The sequence below is a fragment of the Macaca thibetana genome, chromosome 16 (assembly GCF_024542745.1).
Source record: "Macaca thibetana thibetana isolate TM-01 chromosome 16, ASM2454274v1, whole genome shotgun sequence".
Classification (NCBI taxonomy): domain Eukaryota; kingdom Metazoa; phylum Chordata; class Mammalia; order Primates; family Cercopithecidae; genus Macaca; species Macaca thibetana.
In genome coordinates, this window is record NC_065593.1 from 18,708,748 (window position 1) to 18,730,583 (window position 21,836).

Here is a 21,836-nt window from a genome sequence, read left to right on the forward strand (position 1 = left end):
TTGAGCCCAGGAGTTCCAGGCTGCAGTGAGCTATGATCCCACCACTACACTCTAGTCCGGAAGACAGAGTGAGACCTTGTCTCAAAATACATACACACACACACGCATCCTAGAATGCAGGTGAAGGCTCTTATCCTCAAAAAGGTATAATGAGGATGCATTCCACATTCACAAGTCTTCATTACTAAAATGGTTTGTTTTGGGTACATGTCCCTAACTCTTATATCGGACCATTTTCCATTCACTTTTAATTATTATTATTTTTTCACAGACAGAGTTTCACTCTGTGACCAGGCTGGACCTCCTAGGCTCAAGTGATCCTCCTCACCTCCGCCTCTCAAGTAGCTGGGAACATAGGCACACGTCCACATGCTGGGCTAATTTTTTCCAATTTTAGTATATGTGCTGCTGAGGCAAGCGCATGGGGTAATTCTTTTCATTTTCTGTTCCTAGGCTGGTCTTGAACTCCTGGGCTCAAGTGATCCTCCCCACCCCAGCCTCCCAAATAGCTGGGAACACAAGCACATGCCTACATGCTGGGCTAATTTTTTCATTTTTTTGTTCCTAAGCTAGTCTTGAACTCCTGGGCTCAAGTGACCCTCCCGCCTCAGTCTCCCAAAGTGCTAGGATTACAGGCACAAGCCACCGTGCCCAGCTCTGATCACTTTTAAGATTCGGCCTGAAGGCAGCCCATCACCACTCCTGTGAAGCCTTCCCTGACTAGCCCATCTCCCTTGGCAGTGGTAAATCCAGTCTCCTTTAGTCTCACTGCGCCACATAAGTATAATCCTCATAGCTATCATTTACTGGTTGACATTACATGCCAGGCCCCTTCCTACATTAATTCTTACAATACGGAGCAAGGAAACTAAGTTAGGTCAAGGTCAAACAGCTAGAAAGTAGCAGGGCCAGGATGCACACCAGGTTTTTTTTTTTTTTTTGTCTCCACACCAACTGTTCAAACAGTAGGCATGAAGACATAGAGGAGGCCAAGTAGGCAAGATTCTGTTTTTATCTGTTTATACATTTGGCTTCCGCATAGTTTTTTGGAGAAACTTCTCCACTATTAAGACAAATTTGAAAGATCACTCATTCTAAACTGTGCTACCTCTCACATTATTTGTAACCGTATATTAAGTTGTCACTAGTACCAGACTGACCTGCTTAGCAGCAAACACTAAACTAAATTCAATCTTTGCATCTTTAGCATCAGGCACAGTTTCTAGCATTCAACAAATGTTTGTAAGGAATCAAGCTTTGAAAGTAAGACGTAACAAATTAGGGCTGGATGCGGTGGCTCACGACTGTAATCTCAGCACTTTGGGAGACTGAGGCAGGCAGATCACCTGAGGTCAGGAGTTTGAGATCAGCCTGGCCAACATGGTGAAACCCCATCTCCACTAAAAATACAAAAAATTAGCTGGCCGTAGTGGTGGGCACCTGTAATTCCAGCTACTCAGGAGACTGAGGCAGGGAGAATCGCTTGAACACGGGAGGCGGAGATTGCAGTGATCTGAGATGGCGCATTGCACACTCCTGGGCAACAGAGAGGGGCTCCGTCTCAAAAAAAAAAAAAAAAAAAAAAAAATGGCCAGGGAGGTGACTCACGCCTGTAATCCCAGCACTTTGGGAGGCTGAGGTGGGCAGATCACCTGAGGTAAGAAGTTCAAGACCAGCCTGACCAAAATGGTAAAACCATGTCTCTACTAAAAATACAAAAATTAGCTAGGTGTGGTGGCATGCCAGTGTAATCCCAGCTACTCAGGAGGCTGAGGCAGGAGAATTGCTTGAGCCGGTGAGTCGGAGGGTGCAGTGAGTGGAGATCACGCCACTGCACTCCAGCCTGGGCGATGAGACTCAGTCTCAAAAAAAAAAAATATATATATATATATATTTCTTATTTTCTTTCTTTTTTTTTTTGCCCCAAGACGGAGTCTCACTTTGTCGCCCAGGCTGGAGTGCAGTGGCGCACTGCGCGATCTTGGCTCACTGTAACCTCCGCCTCCCAGGTTCAAGCGATTCTCCTGCCTCAGCCTCCTGAGCAGCTGGGATTACAGGTGCGCACAACCACACTGGGCTAATTTTTGTATAGTGGAGACAGGGTTTCACCATATTGGTCAGTCTGGTCTCGAACTCCTGACCTCATGATCCGCCTGCCTCAGCCTCCCAAAGTGCTGGAATTACAGGCATGAGCCACCGCGCCTGGCCTTTTTCTATATTTCTTCATGTTTTACCACTTTTGGATATTCTGGAAGAATATTCTCTACCCACCTTTGAATTAGAAGAAAGACAAGGATGAAGAAGATTTGAAATTATTTTCTAACAAGGATTTTAATGTAGTCACTCCCACAAATTCTATTCTGGGTAAAATTAGATTTTCACAGAATAATTTAAATCCTACATATGAATGGTCTGTATTTGATGTATGGAGGTACCTGCCGAGGAGGTTAAAAAGCTGGGTTGAGGGAAACTCATCCACTCATCAGACACTGAAAGAAATCTATCCACTCTTTCAAGACTGACTCATGTGATGTGATTGGTCTCCCATACTAAGACTACTTAAATACTTGTCATCCATCTACCTTAGAGATGTTGAAGAGGATAATAATAATTACAATATAATCCTCTTTATAAGAACCCCATGAGAAACTCTAGCCCAAGCTTGTGCTACCCACAGCCCAGGATGGCTTTGAATGTGGTCCAACACAAATTCGTAAGCTTTCTTAAAACACTGACTTTTTTGTGTGTGACTTTTTTTAAGCTCATCAACTACTGTTAGTGTATTTTATGTGTAGCCCAAGACAATTCTTTTTCTTCCAGTGCGGCCCAGGGAAGCCAAAATATTCGACATGATAGTGCCAAGTGGTTCTAGCCTGATAGTGCCAAGTGGTTAGCTATCTTTCTGAACTATCTACTTTATTTTTTATCTTGAGGACACTGTAAAAAAATAAACTACCAAGTTTTTCTCTCCTGCTGGCTCCTAGAAAGCTCAGAGTCAAATCTGTGCTCTGCCTGTAGCAAGAAAATTATAACAAACCTTTTTTGCCCATATCCTGACTGGACTTTACCTTTTGTTTTTGTTTCTTCTTTCTCCTCACTTTTAATCTGAGGCATTTTGTAGTTTTATGCATCCTCATAAATTTGCTTTAAATAAGGAGTTACAAATCAAATACAGAGACCAACTTGCCAGGTGAAAGTCTGAGTCGGCTAGAAATGGAACACCAGTGATACAGACGTGTTTTCAAAGTTCAATTAAAACCAAAATTACTGTCCAGCCACAGTGGCTCAAGTCAGTAATCTGACCACTTTGGGAGGCTGAGGCGGGCAAATAATTTGAGGCCAGGAGTTCAAGACCAGATGGCCAACATGGCAAAACCCTGTCTCTACTAAAAATATAAAAATTAGGAGGGCATGGTAGCACACGCCCATAATCCCAGCAACTGGGGAGGCTAAGGCACAAGAATTGCTTGAACCCAGGAGGCAGAGGCTACAGTGATCCAAGATCCTACCACTGCACTCTAGCATGAGCGACAGAGCAAGACTCTGTCTTAAAAAAGATATATATTAAAATATTCTTCATTTCGGCCCCGGGCACAGTGGCTCATGCCTGTAATCTCAGCACTTTGGAAGGCTGAGGCGGGCGGATCACGAGGTCAGGAGTTCGAGACCAGCCTGACCAACATGGTGAAACCCTGTCTCTACTAAAAATACAAAAATTAGCTGAGCCTGGTGGCTCGCGCCTGTAATCCCAGCTACTCGGGAGGCTAAGACAGGAGAATTGCTTGAACCCAGGAGGCGGAGTTTGCAGGAGCCGAGATAGTGCCACTGCACTCCAGCCTGGGCAACAGAGTAAGACTCCGTCTCAAAAAAAAAAAAAAAAAATTCTTCATTTCCAGAAAAATATACTCTTTTCCACTTTTCTTGAATATTACAGCTGTCAAGCTATACTTTTTGTCATTTTTGAAAGAAACATTATCAATAGAGAAGTATTTCTCCACCATAAACAATATAAGGGCAATAATAAACACCAACAGAGAATACCAGAAACTTGTTGCACTGGAGAGCTTATGCTCATCTAAAGGAAGGCAGCTGGGGCTGGGTGCAGTGGCTCACTCCTGCAATCCCAGAACTTTGGCAGGCCAAGGTAGGGGGATCACGTGAGCCCAGGAGTCTGAGACCAGCCCCAGCAACAGAATGAGACCCTATCTCCAGCACGGGGGGGAAAAAAAAATTCAAGAAGGCAGCTGTAATTCAGCTTAGGTTAACAGTTGTCATGGCAAAATGTGGGCCACCTGTTGAGAGAGCTCCTAGTTTTACAAGATAACCAAAAAATAAAGACTTTATGTAAAACAGCTAGTTTTTAAATGTTGGCTCAAAAAAATATTAACCATCAATGCAAAGAGAAATATAAGGCTGCCAGTATTCAACCCCAGGCTAGATAATAAATAAATATGGGTTTGTTTTTTTTTTTTTTTTTTGAGACGGAGTCTCGCTCTGTCGCCCAGGCTGGGGTGCAGTGGCCGGATCTCAGCTCACTGCAAGCTCCGCCTCCCAGGTTTACGCCATTCTCCTGCCTCAGCCTCCCGAGTAGCTGGGACTACAGGCGCCCGCCACCTCGCCTGGCTGGTTTTTTGTATTTTTTAGTAGAGACGGGGTTTCACCGTGTTAGCCAGGATGGTCTCGATCTCCTGACCTCGTGATCCGCCCATCTCGGCCTCCCAAAGTGCTGGGATTATAGGCTTGAGCCACCGCGCCCGGTCGGGTTGTTTGAATGGTTGAAGAGACGGAAGAAAATGGAACAGTTTAGAAATTTATACTCTAGGCTGGGCGCGGTGGCTCAAGCCTGTAATCCCAGCACTTTGGGAGGCCGAGACGGGCGGATCACGAGGTCGGGAGATCGAGACCATCCTGGCTAACACGGTGAAACCCCGTCTCTACTAAAAAAAATACAAAAAACTAGCCGGGCGAGGTGGCGGGCGCCTGTAGTCCCAGCTACTCGGGAGGCTGAGGCAGGAGAATGGCGGGAACCCGGGAGGCGGAGCTTGCAGTGAGCTGAGATCCGGCCACTGCACTCCAGCCTGGGAGACAGAGCGAGACTCCGTCTCAAAAAAAAAAAAAAAAAAGAAAAAAAAAGAAATTTATACTCTAAAATTGATGCAATAATATTATCCATTCTCTTTATTCAACTCAAGGCATAAATATCACCAAAGAAGAAATATTTTATTTAATTAACCTAATTAAATAAAACCTAATGATTTGAATTCTGCAGTGCAAAAACAAATCATTTTTAATTTTTAGAGATGAGGTCTCACCCTGTTGTCCAGGTTGGAGTGCAGAGGCACAAGCACAGCTCACAGCAGTCTCAAACTCCTAGGGACCACAGGCACACACCGCCACATCCGGCTAATTTATTTTTTGTAAAGACAGGGTCTCATTATGTTGCCCAGGCAGGTGCCAAATTCCTGGCCTCAAGCGATCCCCTGCTCTGGCCTCCCAAAGTGTTGAGATTACAGACATGAGCCACCACGCCCACCCCAAACACACACATCATATTATCTCATTAGCAAATACCTTCCTTATGTTCACTGCAGCATTGTCTGTAATAGTAAAAAGCTGTAAACAACCTAATTGCCCATTTCTGTAGTCTAAACATAAAGAAAATATGGTATAGGGCCAGGTGTGGTGGCTCACGCCTGTAATCCCAGCACTTTGAGAGGCTGAGGCCAGTAGATCACGAGGTCAGGAGTTCAAGACCAGCCTGGCCAACATGGTGAAACCCCGTCTCTACTAAAAATACAAAAATTAGCCGAGCATGGTGGTGCGTGTCTGTAGTTCCAGCTACTCAGGAGGCTGAGGGAGAAGAATCGCTTGAATCCGGGAGGTGGAGGTTGCAGTGAGCTGAGATTGCGCCACTGCACTCCAGCTTGGACAAGAAAGTGAGACTTTGTCTCACAAAAAAAAAAAAAAAGAAAATATGGTATCATATATAAGAAATTATACAACCAAACTAGATCTATATATATCAATAATGCATCTAAAAAACAGGAAAGAAAACCAAGTAGATTAATATAGATATACAGTAGAATATTCATGTAAATTCTAACAATCTATAAAGCACTACTATATATTGTTTATGGATACACCCAAATGCAAATGCATAAAAACATGAAACAAAGGGCTACATACAACATTTAGAAACTTTACTACTGAGAAGAGGAAGGCGGACACGATTGGAAAGAAGTACAAAAGGGACATCAAGCCAGGTGTGGTGATTCACGCCTGTAATCCCAGCACCTTGGGAGGCTGAGGCAGGAGGATCACTTGAGGCCCGGAGTTTGAGACCAGCCTGGTCAACATGGTGAAACCCTGTCTCTACTAAAAGTACAAAAATGAGCCGGGTGTGGTGGTACAGGCCTGTGATCCCAACTACTCGGGTGGCTGAAGCAGAGAATCGCTTGAACCTAGGAGGTGGAGGCGGCAGTGAGCCGAGATGGTGCCGCTGCACTCCGGCCTGGGTGACAGAGCGGGACTCCATCTCAAAAAAGGAAAAAAAAAAGAAAAAAAAAAAAAAAAAAAAAAAGGCCGGGCATGGTGGCTCACACCTGTAATCACAGCATTTTGGGAGGCCTAGGCAGGTGAATCACGAGTTCAGGAGATAGAGACCATCCTGGCCAACATGGTGAAACCCCGTCTCTACTAAAACACACAAAAAAATTAGCTGGACGTAGTGGTGCATGCCTGCAGTCCCATCTACTCAGGAGGCTGAGGCAGGGGAATCTCTTGAACCCCGGAAGCTGAGGTTGCAGTGAGCGGAGATTGCACCACTGCACTCCAGCTTGGTGACAGAGCAAGACTCTGTCTCAAAATAAAAAACAAAAAGACATCAACTGTAATAATGTCTTCTTAAAAAAAGCTCTAGGCCGAGTGTGGTGGCTCACGCTTATAATTCCAGCACTATGGGAGGCTGAGGCAGGTGGATCACTAGGGTCAGGAAATCAAGACTATCCTCGCTAACATGGCGAAACCCTGTCTCTACTAAAAATACAAAAAATTAGCCGGGGCTGGTGGCGGGCACCTGTAGTCCCAGCTACTCGGGAGGCTGAGGCAGGAGAATGGCATGAACCTGGGAGGCGGAGCTTGCAGTGAACCAAGATCACGCCACTGCACTCCAGCCTGGTGACAGAGCAAGACTCCATCTCAAAAAAAAAAAAAAAAAAAAAAAAACCGCTCTGAAGCAAATATGACAAAATGTTAATTAACATCTGTCAATTGTCAATTCTGGTAATAGTTACATGGCTATTTTGTTATATTACTGCAGGTACTTTTAATATTTGACATATTCCAAAATAAAAATAAAAAATAAATTAAACTATAAATACACAAAATAAAACTTTAGCAGGCATAGTGGCTCACACCTGTAATCCCAGCACTTCGGGAGGCCAAGGCGGGCCTGAAGTCAGGAGTTCAAGACCAGCCTGGCCAATGTGGTGAAACCCCATCTCTACTAAAAATACAAAAATTAGCTGGGCTTGGTGGCAGACGCCCACAATTCCAGCTACTCAGGATGCTGAGAAAGAATTGCTTGAACCCGGGAAGTAGAGGTTGCAGTGAGCTAAAATTGCGCCATTGCAGTCCAGCCTGGGCAACAAGAGTGAAACTTCATCTCAAAAAAAAAAAAAAAAAAAAAAAATTAAAGAAAACTCAAGGCCGGGCGCGGTGGCTCACGCCTGTAATCCCAGCACTTTGGGAGGCCGAGGCGGGCGGATCACAAGGTCAGGAGATCGAGACCACGGTGAAACCCCGTCTCTACTAAAAATACAAAAAATTAGCCGGGCGCGGTTGTGGGCGCCTGTAGTCCCAGCTACTCGGGAGGCTGAGGCAGGAGAATGGCGTGAACCCGGGAGGCGGAGCTTGCAGTGAGCCAAGATCGGGCCACTGCACTCCAGCCTGGGCGACAGAGCGAGACTCCGTCTCAAAAAAAAAAAAAGAAAACTCAAAAAGCACTTTTTTCATTGGGCATAGGTCTCATGATAGGCTTTCTGACAGGTAACAAGTTGGAAATATAAATGAAATGAAAGCCCTGAAGGGTAAGTCCTACATATATGAAGCCCTCCTGTGAAGAACTTTGGAGTCGAATAGTTAAGATTCATACATCAATCTGGCTCCTTACAAACTGTGTGACCTTGGGGAAATTTGCAAACTTCCTAACCCCTTTACCCATTTTTTAAAAAGGGACCAATACTACCAACTACCTCAAACAACTGTGGTGAAGCTTAACAAAACAGTCAATATGTAAGGGCTTGTCTACCTTTGTATATCCCTCACCTACAGCTCAAGAATCATTTCACTTTTGCACTTTTATATACATAAGCAAAGTAAACGACTTTGCTTTCCTAGTGTCCAAGGATAGACAACAAATCATTTTTGCCATCACAAGAAAGCAGAAAGTAAAGGTCACCTCATCTTAATCATCATCACCACCAATCATCACCGTAACAACATTTATTGAGTACTTACTATGTTCCAGGTGTCATTCCTAGACTCTTTAAATGCATTAACTCACTTGACAAGTCAGATAATATATTTTATATATGCTATAAAAGAAAAATAGGTACTTATTATAAGATTACGAACTCAGAGAAAAGAAAGTTTCTTCCAGGTGGAAAAATTAGAACAGACTGCCTGGAAATGGAAAACGTGGTAGGCATATTTGAAGCATAAGGGGGGTGGGGCAGGAACAAAGTAGCAAAAGGAACAGAAAATATCTTCCCAAAGCCGAATCACAGTAGACGTGGAAGGCAATAAGAAAAAGGATGAAAAGCCAGGCCATGTAAGAAAAGTATTTGAGTGCCCATTTAGGAGTCAACAAACACCTATTCAGTACCATGTTTTGCCATTGTGTTCTTTGCATTTTCATTAAAGACAGTAAAAAGCTGATGATGGGTTTCTGGCAACAAAGTGACTTGAAAACTGTGTTTCAGGAACATTTATCTGGCTGCTTTATGTAATATTCTATACAACTCCTCCTCTTATTCTCTGCTTTGGCTAATAACACCTAGTTTCTCAGTTCCACTCAGTCACCCAAACTACAAATCTGAATTGCTTAAACTTGCCTCTCCCATCACGCTACTCATTCACACCTGGACCTCCTAAACCTTTTTCCCACTCAGCAACCTTCATTGTCACTGTCTTGCTTCAAGCACTAATCGTTATTTCCTGAAAAGGTCTACATGACCTCCAAAATCCACATTCCTCATTGCCATCCACATAATCTCTCTAAAATACACATCATCTCACAATGTTTGTTTTTGCTTGAAATTGTTTAATGACTTCCAACTTGCCTACAAGCTATACAGAATATACAAATTACATCAATCTGGCTCAGACATGCCTCTCCAATCTCAAATTCTACAATACCCTCTTCCAAACTATTACCAGCATACACAAAATAGTTTCTCAAGCTTTTCTGACTATGTATGTTGCTGTTGCTGTTCCCGCTACCTAAAACGACCTCCCACGTTCACTCCAATTATTCTTTTTTTTTTTTTTTTGAGACAGAGTCTTGCTGTCGCTCAGCAGTCTGGAGCGCAGTGGCCATCTCAGCTCACTCCAATACTCCTCCCGGGTCAAGCGATTCTCCAGCCTCAGCCTCCCGAGTAGCTGGGATTACAGGCATGCACCACCACACCCACCTAATTTGTGTATTTTTATTTGTATTTATTTTTTTTTTTTTGAGACGGAGTCTCACTTTGTCGCCCAGGCTGGAGTGCAGTGGCGCGATCTCGGCTCACTGCAAGCTCCGCCTCCCGGGTTCACGCCATTCTCCTGCCTCAGCCTCCGAGTAGCTAGGACTACAGGCGCCCGACACCACGCCTGGCTAATTTTTTGTATTTTTAGTAGAGACGGGGTTTCACCATGTTAGCCAGGATGGTCTTGATCTCCTGACCTCGTGATCCGCCCACCTCAGCCTCCCAAAGTGCTGCAATTACAGGCGTGAGCCACCACGCCCAGCTTGTGTATTTTTAATAGAGACAGGGCTTCACCACGTTAGCCAGGCTGGTCTCGAACTCCTGACCTCAAGTGATCCACCCACCTCAGTCTCTCAAAGTGCTGGGATTACAGGCATGAGCCACCATGCCTGGCCCAATTATTCATTCTTTAAGATTCAGATCAAGCATCATCTTTTGGCTGTTTTCAGTGGGGAGATCTGATGGGCTGTGCAATAGCCTAAGTGACATAGATCATATACAAGGTATACCATAACAACTCATGACAGCTTTAAAATAGCAAGTACAATGACTTTCCTAGCCATTTAATCATTTTATTAAGAATCTTGGCAAGGTGCGGTGGCTCACACCTGTAACTCCAGCACTTTGGGATGCCGAGGTGGGGGGATCGGAGGTCAGGAGTTGGAGACAAGCCTGGCCAATATGGTGAAACCCCGTCTCTACTAGAAATACAAAAATTAGCCAGGCGTGGTAGCACACGCTTGTAATCCCAGCTACTCAGGAGGCTAAGGCAGGAAAAGCTCTTGAACCCAGGAGGTGGAGGTTGCAATGAGCCAAGATTGCGCCATTATACTCCTGGGTGACAAGAGTCAAACTCCATCTCAAAAAAAACTGGCCGGGTGCAATGGCTCATGCCTGTAATCCTAGCACTTTGGGAGGCCAAGGTGGGATGATCATGGGGTCAGGAGGTCGAGACCAGCCTGACCAACAGGGTGAAACCCCATCTCTACTAAAAACACAAAAATTAGCCGAGCGTGGTTGCGCACACCTGTAATCCCAGCTACTCAGGAGGCTGAGGCAGAAGCACTTGAACCTGGGAGGTGGAGGTTGCAACGAGTCGAGATCGCACCACTGCACTCCAGTCTAGGAGACAGAGACTCCGTCTCCAAAAAAAAAAAAAAGAATCTGGAGAAAATTTCAAAGTACCCAATGTCAATGAAGATTTTCCCCCTTCTTATGAAATTGAATAAAAACAACGTGTGTGTGTGTGTGTGTGTGTGTGTGTGTGTGTATACACATATACATACTTTTTTTTTTTTCTTGAGACAAGAGTTTTGCTCTTGTTGCTCAGGCTGGAGTAGAGTGCTGCAATCTCAGCTCACTGCAACCTCCACCTCTTGGGTTCAAGCAATTCTCCTGCCTCAGCCTCCCAAGTAGCTGAGACTACAGGCATCCGCCACCATGCCCAGCTAATTTTTTTTAATTTTTAGTAGAGACGGGGTTTCACCATGTTAGCCAGGCTGGTCTCGAACTCCTGACCTCAGGTGATCCACCTGCCTCGGCCTCCCCACGTGCTGGAATTATAGGCGTGAGCCACCGCACCTGGCCTATATTTTGAAAAATACAAAAATTACCCGGACATGGTGGCATGGGCCTGTAGACCCAGCTACTTGGGAGGCTGAGGCGAGAAGACTGCTTGAGCACAGGATTTGCAGAGTTGTAGTTAGCCACTGCACTCCAGCCTGGGCAACAGGGCCAGACCCTGTCTCAAAAAAAAAAAAAAAAAAAAAAAATCATTCTTTTGTCAAAATGTATTCACTGCACTCTGTTCTGAGATACTAGAGGTTGCTCTAGACAGAGAGAACAGCAGGAGTAGAATCATAAAGATCACACAGTGGGGAGGGAGAAGGCATATATATACTAGACTGAGTAAGGTGGGGCTTGATTAGAAATGAAACGAAGTGATCAAAGACCTTGAAAACTGTGTGAAAGTATGTGGACTACAGGAAAGAGGGAGTCAGCACAGTAGGATGGCTGAAAGCCCCAACTGTGGAGCCTCCGTACCTGAGGTTAGACTTTTAGCTCTGCTATTTACAAAGCTGTTACAAAGGGCTCGCTAAATTCTCCTAGAGTGTTGTGAGGAGTAAAGGAGTATTTGTAAAGCACTTAAAACAGTGCCTGGCATATTAGTAAGTGCTAAGTAAATATTTGTTAAATAAATACAAAGGGAGCCAAGGACCGGTTCTTTTTAAGTAGCGAAGTGTGATATGGTCAGATTTCATTTTAGATAGATGACTGGGGACTACGTAGCACAAAGATGTTAACAGGGCAAAACAAGAGTTAGAGAGACTATGTGAAATTTGTTGGGTAAGAGATTATGTGAACTATGATGGTAGTAGTAGTAATGGTAAGTATGGATAGAAGGGGACTAACTCAACAAATATTGAGAAGGTAAAATTGGCAAGACAAGGTAATTGAATATAGAGGAAGAAAGAAAAAAGTCAAGGTTGAGTGCCACGTAAAGTATTACTTCTGCTGTTTTTAAAAGCAATATTCTTCTAAGAACTTCGGATCTTAGGTGTCTTCTGTGCTAGTGGCATTTGATGTCTTGGGGTGGTATTATGATGCTTCCATAAAAATGGGAACTACAGGCCTGTTGAAACTCTCACATTTACAGGTCCTTGCTGTTTTCTTTCTTTTTTTCAGTAGGTGGAGATAATTTCTCTTTAAGGACATACATTATGCAGAACACTTATTTAGCCCGAGTCGAAGAGCCAGAAAGCATGAATAATCATTTTATTATGTGGGGTTTTTTTTATTTTTACGTTGGGATTTGTGATGATAAAGATTATAGCATTATGGTAATACTGTAAAAATTTTTAAGTGACTGCTGAACCATTAAAGACAAATTAAAATTTGTTAATTCTGTTATTTCCAATTTTTTCACTGTTCATTCATATATGATAAACTTTGATAACCAGAATATTTCATTACTTATTCATCTCTTTGACAAATCTTAGCTCCTTATTTCTACATTTGTCAACTTTAAAAATATTTTTTCTTAGGCTGAGAGCAGTGGCTCATGCCTGTAATCCCAGCACACCGAAAGGTTGAGGTGAGCAGATGGCTTGAGGCAGTTTGCTTAGGCTAGGAGTTTGAGACTGGCCTGGGCAACGTGACGAGACCTCACTTCTTACAGAAAATACAAAAATTAGGCAGGACGCAGTGGTGCATACCTGTAATCCCAGCCCTTTGGGAGGCCGAGGCACGAGGATCACCTGAGGTCAGGAGTTCAAGGCCTGCCAGGCCAACATGGTGACACCCCATTTCTACTAAAAATACAAAAATTAGCCAGGCGTGGTGGCAGGCACCTGTAATCTCAGCTACTTGGGAGGCTGAGGCAGGAGAATTGCTTGAATCCAGGAGGCGGAGGTTGAAGACAGACGAGATCGCGCCATTGCACTCCGCCTGGGCGACAAGATTGTGAGACTCCGTCTCAAAAAACAAAAAAATAAAAGAACAAAAATTAGCCAGGTGTGGCTGGGCACGGTGGTTCACGCCTGTAATCCCAGCACTTTGGGAGGCCAAGGAGGGCAGATCACTAGGTCAGGAATTCGAGACCAGTCTGGCCAATAAGGTGAAACCCCATCTCTACTAAAAATACAAAAAACTTCACCGGGCATGGTGGCAGATGCCTGTAATCCCAGCTACTCAGGAGGCTGAGGCAGGGGAATTGTTTGAACCCAAAAGACAGAGGCTGCAGAGAGCCAAGATCGCACCATTGCACCCCAGCCTGGGCAACAAGAGCGAGACTTATTCTCGAAAGATAAATAAATAAATAAATAAATATTCATATATGGGTTTAGTCAACAAATTATTTCATTTTCTCCGACTATGCTAAATGTATAGCCTTTTCTCACCCATAAAAAGTTAACCAAGGCCAGGCATGGTAGCTCACACCTGTAATCCTAGCAATTTCAGAGGCCAAAGTGGGCGGATCACCTGAGGTCAGGAGTTTGAGACCAGCCTGACCATTACGGCGAAACCCCGTCTCTACTAACAATAAAAAATTAGCCGGGCGTGGTGGCACACGCCTGTTAACTCCAGCTATTACTAGGGAGGCTGAGGCAGGAGAATCGCTTGAACCCAGGAGGCGGAGGTTGCAGTGAGCCGAGATCGCGCCACCATACTACAGTCTGGGCAACAGAGCAAGACTCCGTCTCAAAAAGAAAAAGAAAACTTAACCAAAATACTAAATAATCAAAACATCTGACTCATTTATCTCCACCTTCTTTCTTTTGTAGTTAGCATATTTTTTATAAAAATATGAAAAGAGAAGAAAAGAGAAATAGATAAAACACTAGCATATCATAAAACATATTCTTTTTTTTTTTTTTGAGATAGAGTTTCACTCCTGTTGCCCAGGCTGGAGTGCAATGGCACAATCTCAGCTTACTGCAACCTCCGCCTCCTGGGTTCAAGTGATTCTCCCGTCTCAGTCTCCCTAGTACCTGGGATTACAGGCGCCTGCCACCACACCTGGCTAATTTTTGTATTTTTAGTAGAGACAGGGTTTCACCATGTTGGCCAGGCTGGTCTGGAACTCCTGATCGCCTTCTGCCCACGTTGGCCTCCCAAAGTGCTGGGATTACAGGCATGAGCCACCGCACTCAGCCCATAAAACATATTCTTCTATCTTTGCCTTAGATTAAAAATGGATTGGGCTGGGCGTGGTGACTCACACCTGTAATCCCAGCACGTTGGGAGGCCAACTCAGGCGGATCACTTGAGGCCAGGAGTTCTCTAGTAAAAACACAAAAATTAGCCATCCGTGGTGGTATGCACCTGTGGTCCCACCTACTCAGAAGACTGAGGCATGAGAATCGCTTGAACCCAGGAGGCGGAGGTTGCAGTGAGCTGAGATGGAGCCACTGCACTCCAGAGTGGGTGATAGAGTGAGACTCTTACCTCAAAAAAAAAAAAAAGGTTAAAAATGGATTAATCCACACTGTAAAATTTTAATAAACATATAACTTTCTACAATGCTTTCAAAAATTAAATTTCTTAAAATATTCAAAGATTCTTAATTTTACTTTTGTAAAAAGTCTCAGAAAACTTCTGAATGGCCTCAGTTAACTGTCAATTCTTGTTTAACATAAGAGCCCCAAAAGCAGATAATCAAAATGTATAGGTAATTTGTCCAGTTGAGTTAATTCACTTTTTATACTTAACAATTCTGGGCCAGGCGCAGTGGCTCAAGCCTGTAATCCCAGCACTTTGGGAGGCCGAGACAGGCGGATCACAAGGTCAGGAGATCAAGACCATCCTGGCTAACACGGTGACACCCCATCTCTACTAAAAAATACAAAAAAAAAAAAAAAAACTAGCAGGCGAGGTGGCGGGCGCCTGTAATCCCAGCTACTCGGGAGGCTGAGGCAGGAGAATGGCGTGAACCCAGGAGGCGGAGCTTGCAGTGAGCCGAGATCGTGCCACTGCACTCCAGCCTGGGCGACAGACCGAGACTCCATCTCAAAAAAAAAAAAAAAAGGAATTCTGTCAAAGTGTAATACCGTTCCCTCAGAGAACATAAAATCTCCATATAGGAAAGGCGGCCACTCTTCCTTCCATCACCTTAATTCTCTCGAGATCTCTGGAGCTATTACAGAGATCTTCAGGATAGCACATTTCCTTTCATATAATCGTTCGTTCAGTCAAATGCAACTAGTACTTATTTACTTACTAATACTATCTGTAAAGCAGTATTAGGCATTTTTGGGAGAAGCTACTCAAATGCCAAAAGGCTTATGCATGCAAAGCAGTCAACAACACAAGACCATATGTTAATAAACGCCAATTTAAATGATGTAGGCAATAAATGCCACCAACTTTCACCATTTTAGAAGAGATTAACAAAGATTAAGGAGTCCAATCGTTATAGAAAGAAGGAACGTGTGATCTTACAAAGCAGTACCCAAGAGTTCTGTGACTACAATATTTACCTTATTCTAGTCACTAGCCTAACATTCGACAGGAAAATTCTCTGGATTTTTAGTTCTCTCATCCGTAAAAATACCAATCTACCTCAAAAAGCAGCTGACAGAAGAACAAATGAAAATGAGTACCAAGCTCAATATTTATAAAGTTCTAGAGAAATGTTTATGACAATGTTAAATGACAATAGAGAGTACCGTTCCAGAAGCATCCTTGACAAATGCAGATTAGTCCTATCTAGGTAAGTTTCAACAACAAGCCACCATCTTTTAAAAAGAAAACAAGAAATAAAATAATAAGTGCTTACGATGCCTGCCACCAATGAATACAAAGCATTTCACAAATATCAATTAAATTCTATAACTGCCATGCCAAGGTTAAAAATTACGTATGTAACAGAAGTTAAACTAAGGTTCCATTTCAATGACTAGCCAAAAAGTGCCACATCAAATCAGAAACAAAGTCAGAACAACCCAAAAAGCCTTCACTGCAGTTAACTATTATGCTTACATAATGCAGCATCTTTCTTCATGAAATACAGATTTCTCAAAATGTTTGGCCTTCAATGACGAGGATTCAATTTACAGCTAAACATCTTCTGGAGAACGGTAGGTTCGCCTTTTTTCAGAGCTCATATTATATACCATTAGCTTTATTTTAAATAGAGCAACTTTCTAAGTTTAAAAAAAAAAAATTAACAGTTGTATTGTAGATGACATAATAAGAACAGTGGCAAAGAATTTCCACTTCAAAACTTAACTATTTCTCTCTTTCCAAAGCACATAAAAATAAGTTACCCATCATAATGAAATTTTTTTGTAACAGGGACATACAGGCAAGTAAAAAATACTTTAGGACCAGAAGCAGAAATGGCCAGCTTGGTTTAAAACCAACCCAGCCTCAAGTCCCTTTGGCAAAAGAGCGCATGACTCACTGCTTTAGAACTCAATGGGAAGATATGGAAAATTCACTCTGCCCTAAGATTTTGCTTTAGGTTTGTTTTTTAAGATATCTTCATCTTGTTTTATTTATTTATTTATTTTTGAGATGGAGTTTCGCTCTTGTTGCCTAGGCTGGAGTGGAATGGTGCAATCTCGGCTCAATGAAACCTCTGCCTCCCGGGTTCAAGCGATTCTCCTGCCTCAGTCTCCCCAGTAGCTGTAACTACAGGTGTGTGCCACCACGCCCGGCTAATTTTTTTGTATTTCTAGTAGAGACAGGGTTTCACCATGTTGGCCATGCTGGTCTTGAACTCCTGACCTCAGGAGATCCACCTGCCTCGGCCTCCCAAATTTCTGGGATTATAAGCATGAGCCACCGTGTCTGGCCAGACAGCTTCATCTTAATGTTCACAATTTCTATAGCGTCCATGGCTTATTTACAAAGATGACAAACTATGAATAAGATGAACCACGTGTAAACAAGAGGGTCTTATTTTTTGCTGGATACTTAAAATATAAGCCATAAAGTCTCACACACACAGACACACACACACACACACTTTCTGTCTCTGTCATTTAGTATACAACTGAGAGCGAGACATTTATATTATTTTTAAAAATTGAAAATAGGGAAGGGCGTGGTGGCTCATGCCTGTAATCCCAGAACTCTAGGAGGCAGAGGCAGGCGGATCACGAGGTCAGGAGTTCAAGACCAACCTGGCCAACATGGTGAAACCCCATCTCTACTAAAAATACAAATATTAACCAGGTGTAGCGGCAGGCGCCTGTAATCCCAACTACTCCAGAGGCTGAGGCAAGAGAATCGCTTGAACCTAGAAGGCAGAGGTTACAGTGAGCCGGATCACGCCACTGCACTCCAGCCTGGGCAAGAGAGCAAGACTCCACCTCAAAAAAAAAAAAAAACGAAAAACCAGACACGAACGTTCTAAATAGAAAACCAAAAATTATGGTTCTGATTTTTCCTTCCCAGAAACATCTCAAAATCTCTTTAACTGGAGATATTTTATCTGGAAAAATAGGTAACAAATAATTGTACTAAAAAATTCCTTCCAACCTCATTAAAAGTTGTATATAAGAACTATGAATAATTTTAAAAATTAATGTACAAATTAAGCATAACATTCTTCAACATGTATCAAAAAACACTACATACACTACATACACTTGGAACTAAAGCTCTCTTATTTACATCAAATTATCTTAAGCTCCTGATTAATAAGCTATTGAAAAATCACCACTCTTAGTGTGTAGGGTTTTGTTTGTTTCTGACGGAGTCTTGCTCTGTCACCTAGGCTGGAGTGCAGTGGCGTGATCTCGGCTCACTGCAACCTCCGCCTCCCGGGTTCAATCCATTCTCCTGTCTCAGCCTCCCAAGCAGCTGGGACTACAGGCGCATGGCACAACACCCGGCTAATTTTTTTTATTTTTAGTAGAGACAGGGTTTCACCATATTGGTCATTCTGGTCTCCAACTCCTGACCTCAGGTGATCCACCCGCCTCGGCTCCCCGGTGCTGAGATTACAGGCGTGAGCCATTGCACCTGGACCTTAGTGTGCTTTGATACCTACAAACAGTAGGAATAGGGATATGTCAGACACATAATAAAGTGAATTATCATTCCCAACCTTACTCATTTCCTCACCATACTAACTCTTCTACTTTCTAATCATATTAAAAAGAACAAAAATGCAAAAACAAATCATACACTGACAAGCATTCATAAGGCTAAATCAAAATCACATTTACCACATATAGGTGAAATTCTTTTGAAGATGTCTACTCATGTGAATGCTTGATACAAGGCATTAAAATGACCTACCCTCTTATGACAGTATCTCACAAAAAGGTCCCTTTCAAGGAGCAACACAAGAGAAAAGGTCCAAAGGGCCTTTCGTGCAAATTATCTTTTCCTTTTTTTCCCACCTTTTATGTTCACTATTTTAAAATCGCAAATAGATTTACTGTTTTAAGTAAAACAACTGCAGTATTCTTCTTAGATTTTTGCAGTTTTCCTGTACCTCCTATTTCTTGCCAAATATTTCTGACATTAATTTATACTTATATGATTAGAATAAAAAACATCAACAAGAGTGTAGATGTATGTGTATCTTTATATATTAATATATACACACACAGGGACAAATACAGAGACAATAAGTGTCTATTTTAAAGCAAGGACATTGCTTTTTATTCCAATCATTCAATGCCCATCATGAAAAAAAGGTGGAAAACATTAGATTTTAAGATTTACGACAGAGAAATTACTTAGTTGTAGCAACCATTCATATCAAATAACCTTACAAAACACAAGCTAGAGAAAGACGCTCTGAAAGGGCAATCCAGCATTTCACAGCTTCTGCTCCCTTACTCCACCCAGTCTTCTCGGCTCAATGGCTGTTCACAGCATCCACAAATATTAGCCCATTTTTTAAAAAAAGGATGTGGGGGGAGGTACCAACGTAGGGCTTGCTCCATCAAAATCAGCATATACAGAAATACTTCATGTGAAAAATTGGGTTCCTTTCTGGTTTTAAAAAATATATACCAGCCTTAAATTTCTTTTAGGAGATTCCCCCCTTCTGAGCAATCCAAACAATGATCATTAATGAACACGAAAGAAATCACCCTAAATACAGATTACTCTTCTGCTTTATTAAAAACTGCAATTTCCAACTGCCAATTATTTTGTGAAACCGTGTCCTAAAAGACACCCGTTAGAGATTAAAAGCTAGCTGATGCCTTAAAACCAAATCAGAATTTTTTAAGTAAAAGCTTTTACTATATATTCAACATCACTATGACACAGTCAACAGGAAATTTTCCTGATTATGAGACTGGACCCCGCAGCGATCAAGCCCTGCTGCAGCAAAAAAAAAAAAAAAAAAAAAAAAAAAAAAAGCAAACACTCCTGTGGCAAAAAGGGAGGGATGACATTATTACTGGTATGAAAGGCCCAAGCAGTGTCTCTCCTCCGCCCTAGCCTCGAAAAGAAATTCACACAAAATAACCCACTCCCCCAACAAAAACAGAATTGCCAAAAATGGCATAAATTTTTTGTTTGGCGTTTAAAACCTTATGAATCTCAAAGACTGTGTGCTTAAAGGAGAGATGAGAATAACAGTAGTATCTCTATTTGTCCGGACTGCCACTTAAGGAAAGAGGGAGGGGGGACCTTGGCATGACATCGCCCATTGAGAACGAGACCACAAATCTGGTCCTCCTCTTCAAAGGCATATTTTCTTAACCAAAAGACTGATATAAATTGGGCCGAAACCCCAAAAGAAAAATTCCTGCCCTCTTCCCAAGGAGTTTCTTGCTAAGTCACTGAAGAAAGGCAGCCTAACAAATAAAGCGAAGGTACCTTGCTCTCTCCTACTAAATACTGAAAACCTCTTCCCGTCTACTGTTACGTTTAGAGGGGCAGAGTCAAAATGTGCCGACCACCTCAAAGGCATTTTCTCGTGTGGGAGGCTAAGAGGGTAAATATGCACAGGCACTGCGTTTCCCAAAGGGGCAGGGAGAGGAGATTAGATGAAGGGGAATGGCAGGGAGCCTCGAAGCTGAATGTTAACAGCATCAAAAGGCAACTCCCGATCGAGGAGCCGGTGGCAGAAAGAAAATCCTGCCAGATTCGGTGGGTGGATGCTGCGGATTGCCCGGTGGGCCGGGCTGCCTCTCCTCGGCGGGTGCTGAGGCTGGACCGCCGCACTGGGGGCCGGGGAGACGCTGGGCCACCCTCCGCTGGTCCACCCCATCTTAAGGACCAGTCGGGGACGGAATGCCTGGAAGGCCCAATGGGTGCCCCGGCGGCGAGGGGCTGAGCCGGTCCCCGAGCCCACAACTGAGGGTGGGGTGGGGACTGCGGTGCTCGTCTCTGCGGCCGGAGAGAGCAGGGCCGAGCCCTTTCCCCGGGATCAGAGAGCTACCTGGTCCCCACGCCCTTCCTACCCAAGAATACTTTTCTTGCTAAGTCACCCAGGGAGGAGGGCGATCCCTTCCTGGGGAGGGCCGCGGGGAGGGTCGCAGCGGCGCCGGCAGCCCCCAAAGCCGGGCCCGGGAGGAGAGCAGCGAGGGCAGCGCCCTCCCCGGACAGTCCTCCTCCTCCGGGTCTCTCACTCAACGGCCGTCGCGGCCGCCATTTTGAGAGCGAGGAGAGAAGAAGAAGGAGGAGGCGGCGGCGGCGGCGGCAGGGGGAGGGGAGAATGGGAGGGAGGGGACCGGCGCAGCCACATCGTCAGGCCGCCGGGTCCGGCCTGCAGCCGCCCGGGCGCGGTGGAGGAGACAGAGGGGAGGGCGCAGACCCGCGCCGCCTTACCGGAGCGCTGCACCGCCGCCTCCGCAGGGCCTCTTCCGTCCTTCACTCCCATCCACCGGCGGGGGAGGGGGAGGGAGAGGGGAGGGAGGAAGGAGGGAGGGAGGGAAGGAGGGGGGGAGGATGGCGCGCTGGGCCCGGGCCCGGGGAGGGGGAGGGGAGGGGAGCGGGCGAGCTCCTCAGCCGTTCCGGGGCTCGAGCCCAAGCTCGGCGCTCGCGGTTTCTCTCGCTCGCGCCCGGGCGCTCCCCTCCTTCTCCTTCTCGCTCCCTAGACCCCCGGGTCGCTGCTCCTCCGCTCGCTCACTCGCTCTCCCGGCCGCCGGACTCCGCCGCCGCCCCGCCGCTCCAGCTCCGTCTGTCACAGGAGCTGCCCCAACGCCCTGACGTCACCGCGCCGCCGCCGCCGCCGCCACCGCCGCCGCCGCCGCCCCAGACCCGCCAGGAAGAGGGAGGGGCGGGCGCCGGGAGCGGAGGAGGGGCTGCGGCGCATGCGCCGGGCTGGGCCGAGCCGGGACCGCACTGCCTTCTAGCGGGTGGGCGGCTCCGCGGTGCCCCCGGGCCGGCGGGCGAGTCTGCGCGCGAGGTGCTGCTTCTCACGCTCGGCACGCTTCTGTAACCTTGGGAAAGGCTCTTTTTTCCCAGCCCCTCGTCTAACTTGTGGCCCCTTCTGAACTCTGGCTCTGCTCACCTCCCTGCCCTGCTTTTGCGCTCATGCGGCCGACCGCGGGGACCGGTTGGCACCGTGCGTGGCGGGCCCCGGGAGGCGCGAGAGGCAGCGGGGCCCGGCCACCTACCGTCCCTTTCTGCCTCCGGCCTCCGAGATGATTTCTCAGTTTGGGGGGA

The 21,836-nt window shown here is 45.0% G+C and overlaps 1 protein-coding gene across 1 annotated transcript in view; it reads right to left on the minus strand.

Moving 5' to 3' along the window:
• PAFAH1B1 (platelet activating factor acetylhydrolase 1b regulatory subunit 1) overlaps positions 1 to 21,419 on the minus strand; it is a 108,145-nt gene extending 86,726 nt beyond the window's left edge. Inside the window, exon 1 of the mRNA XM_050765825.1 lies at positions 20,997 to 21,419. The gene's annotated coding sequence lies outside the window, so the exon portion shown is untranslated. The remainder of the gene's footprint in view (positions 1 to 20,996) is intronic.
• Between the last annotated feature and the right edge of the window lie 417 nt (positions 21,420 to 21,836).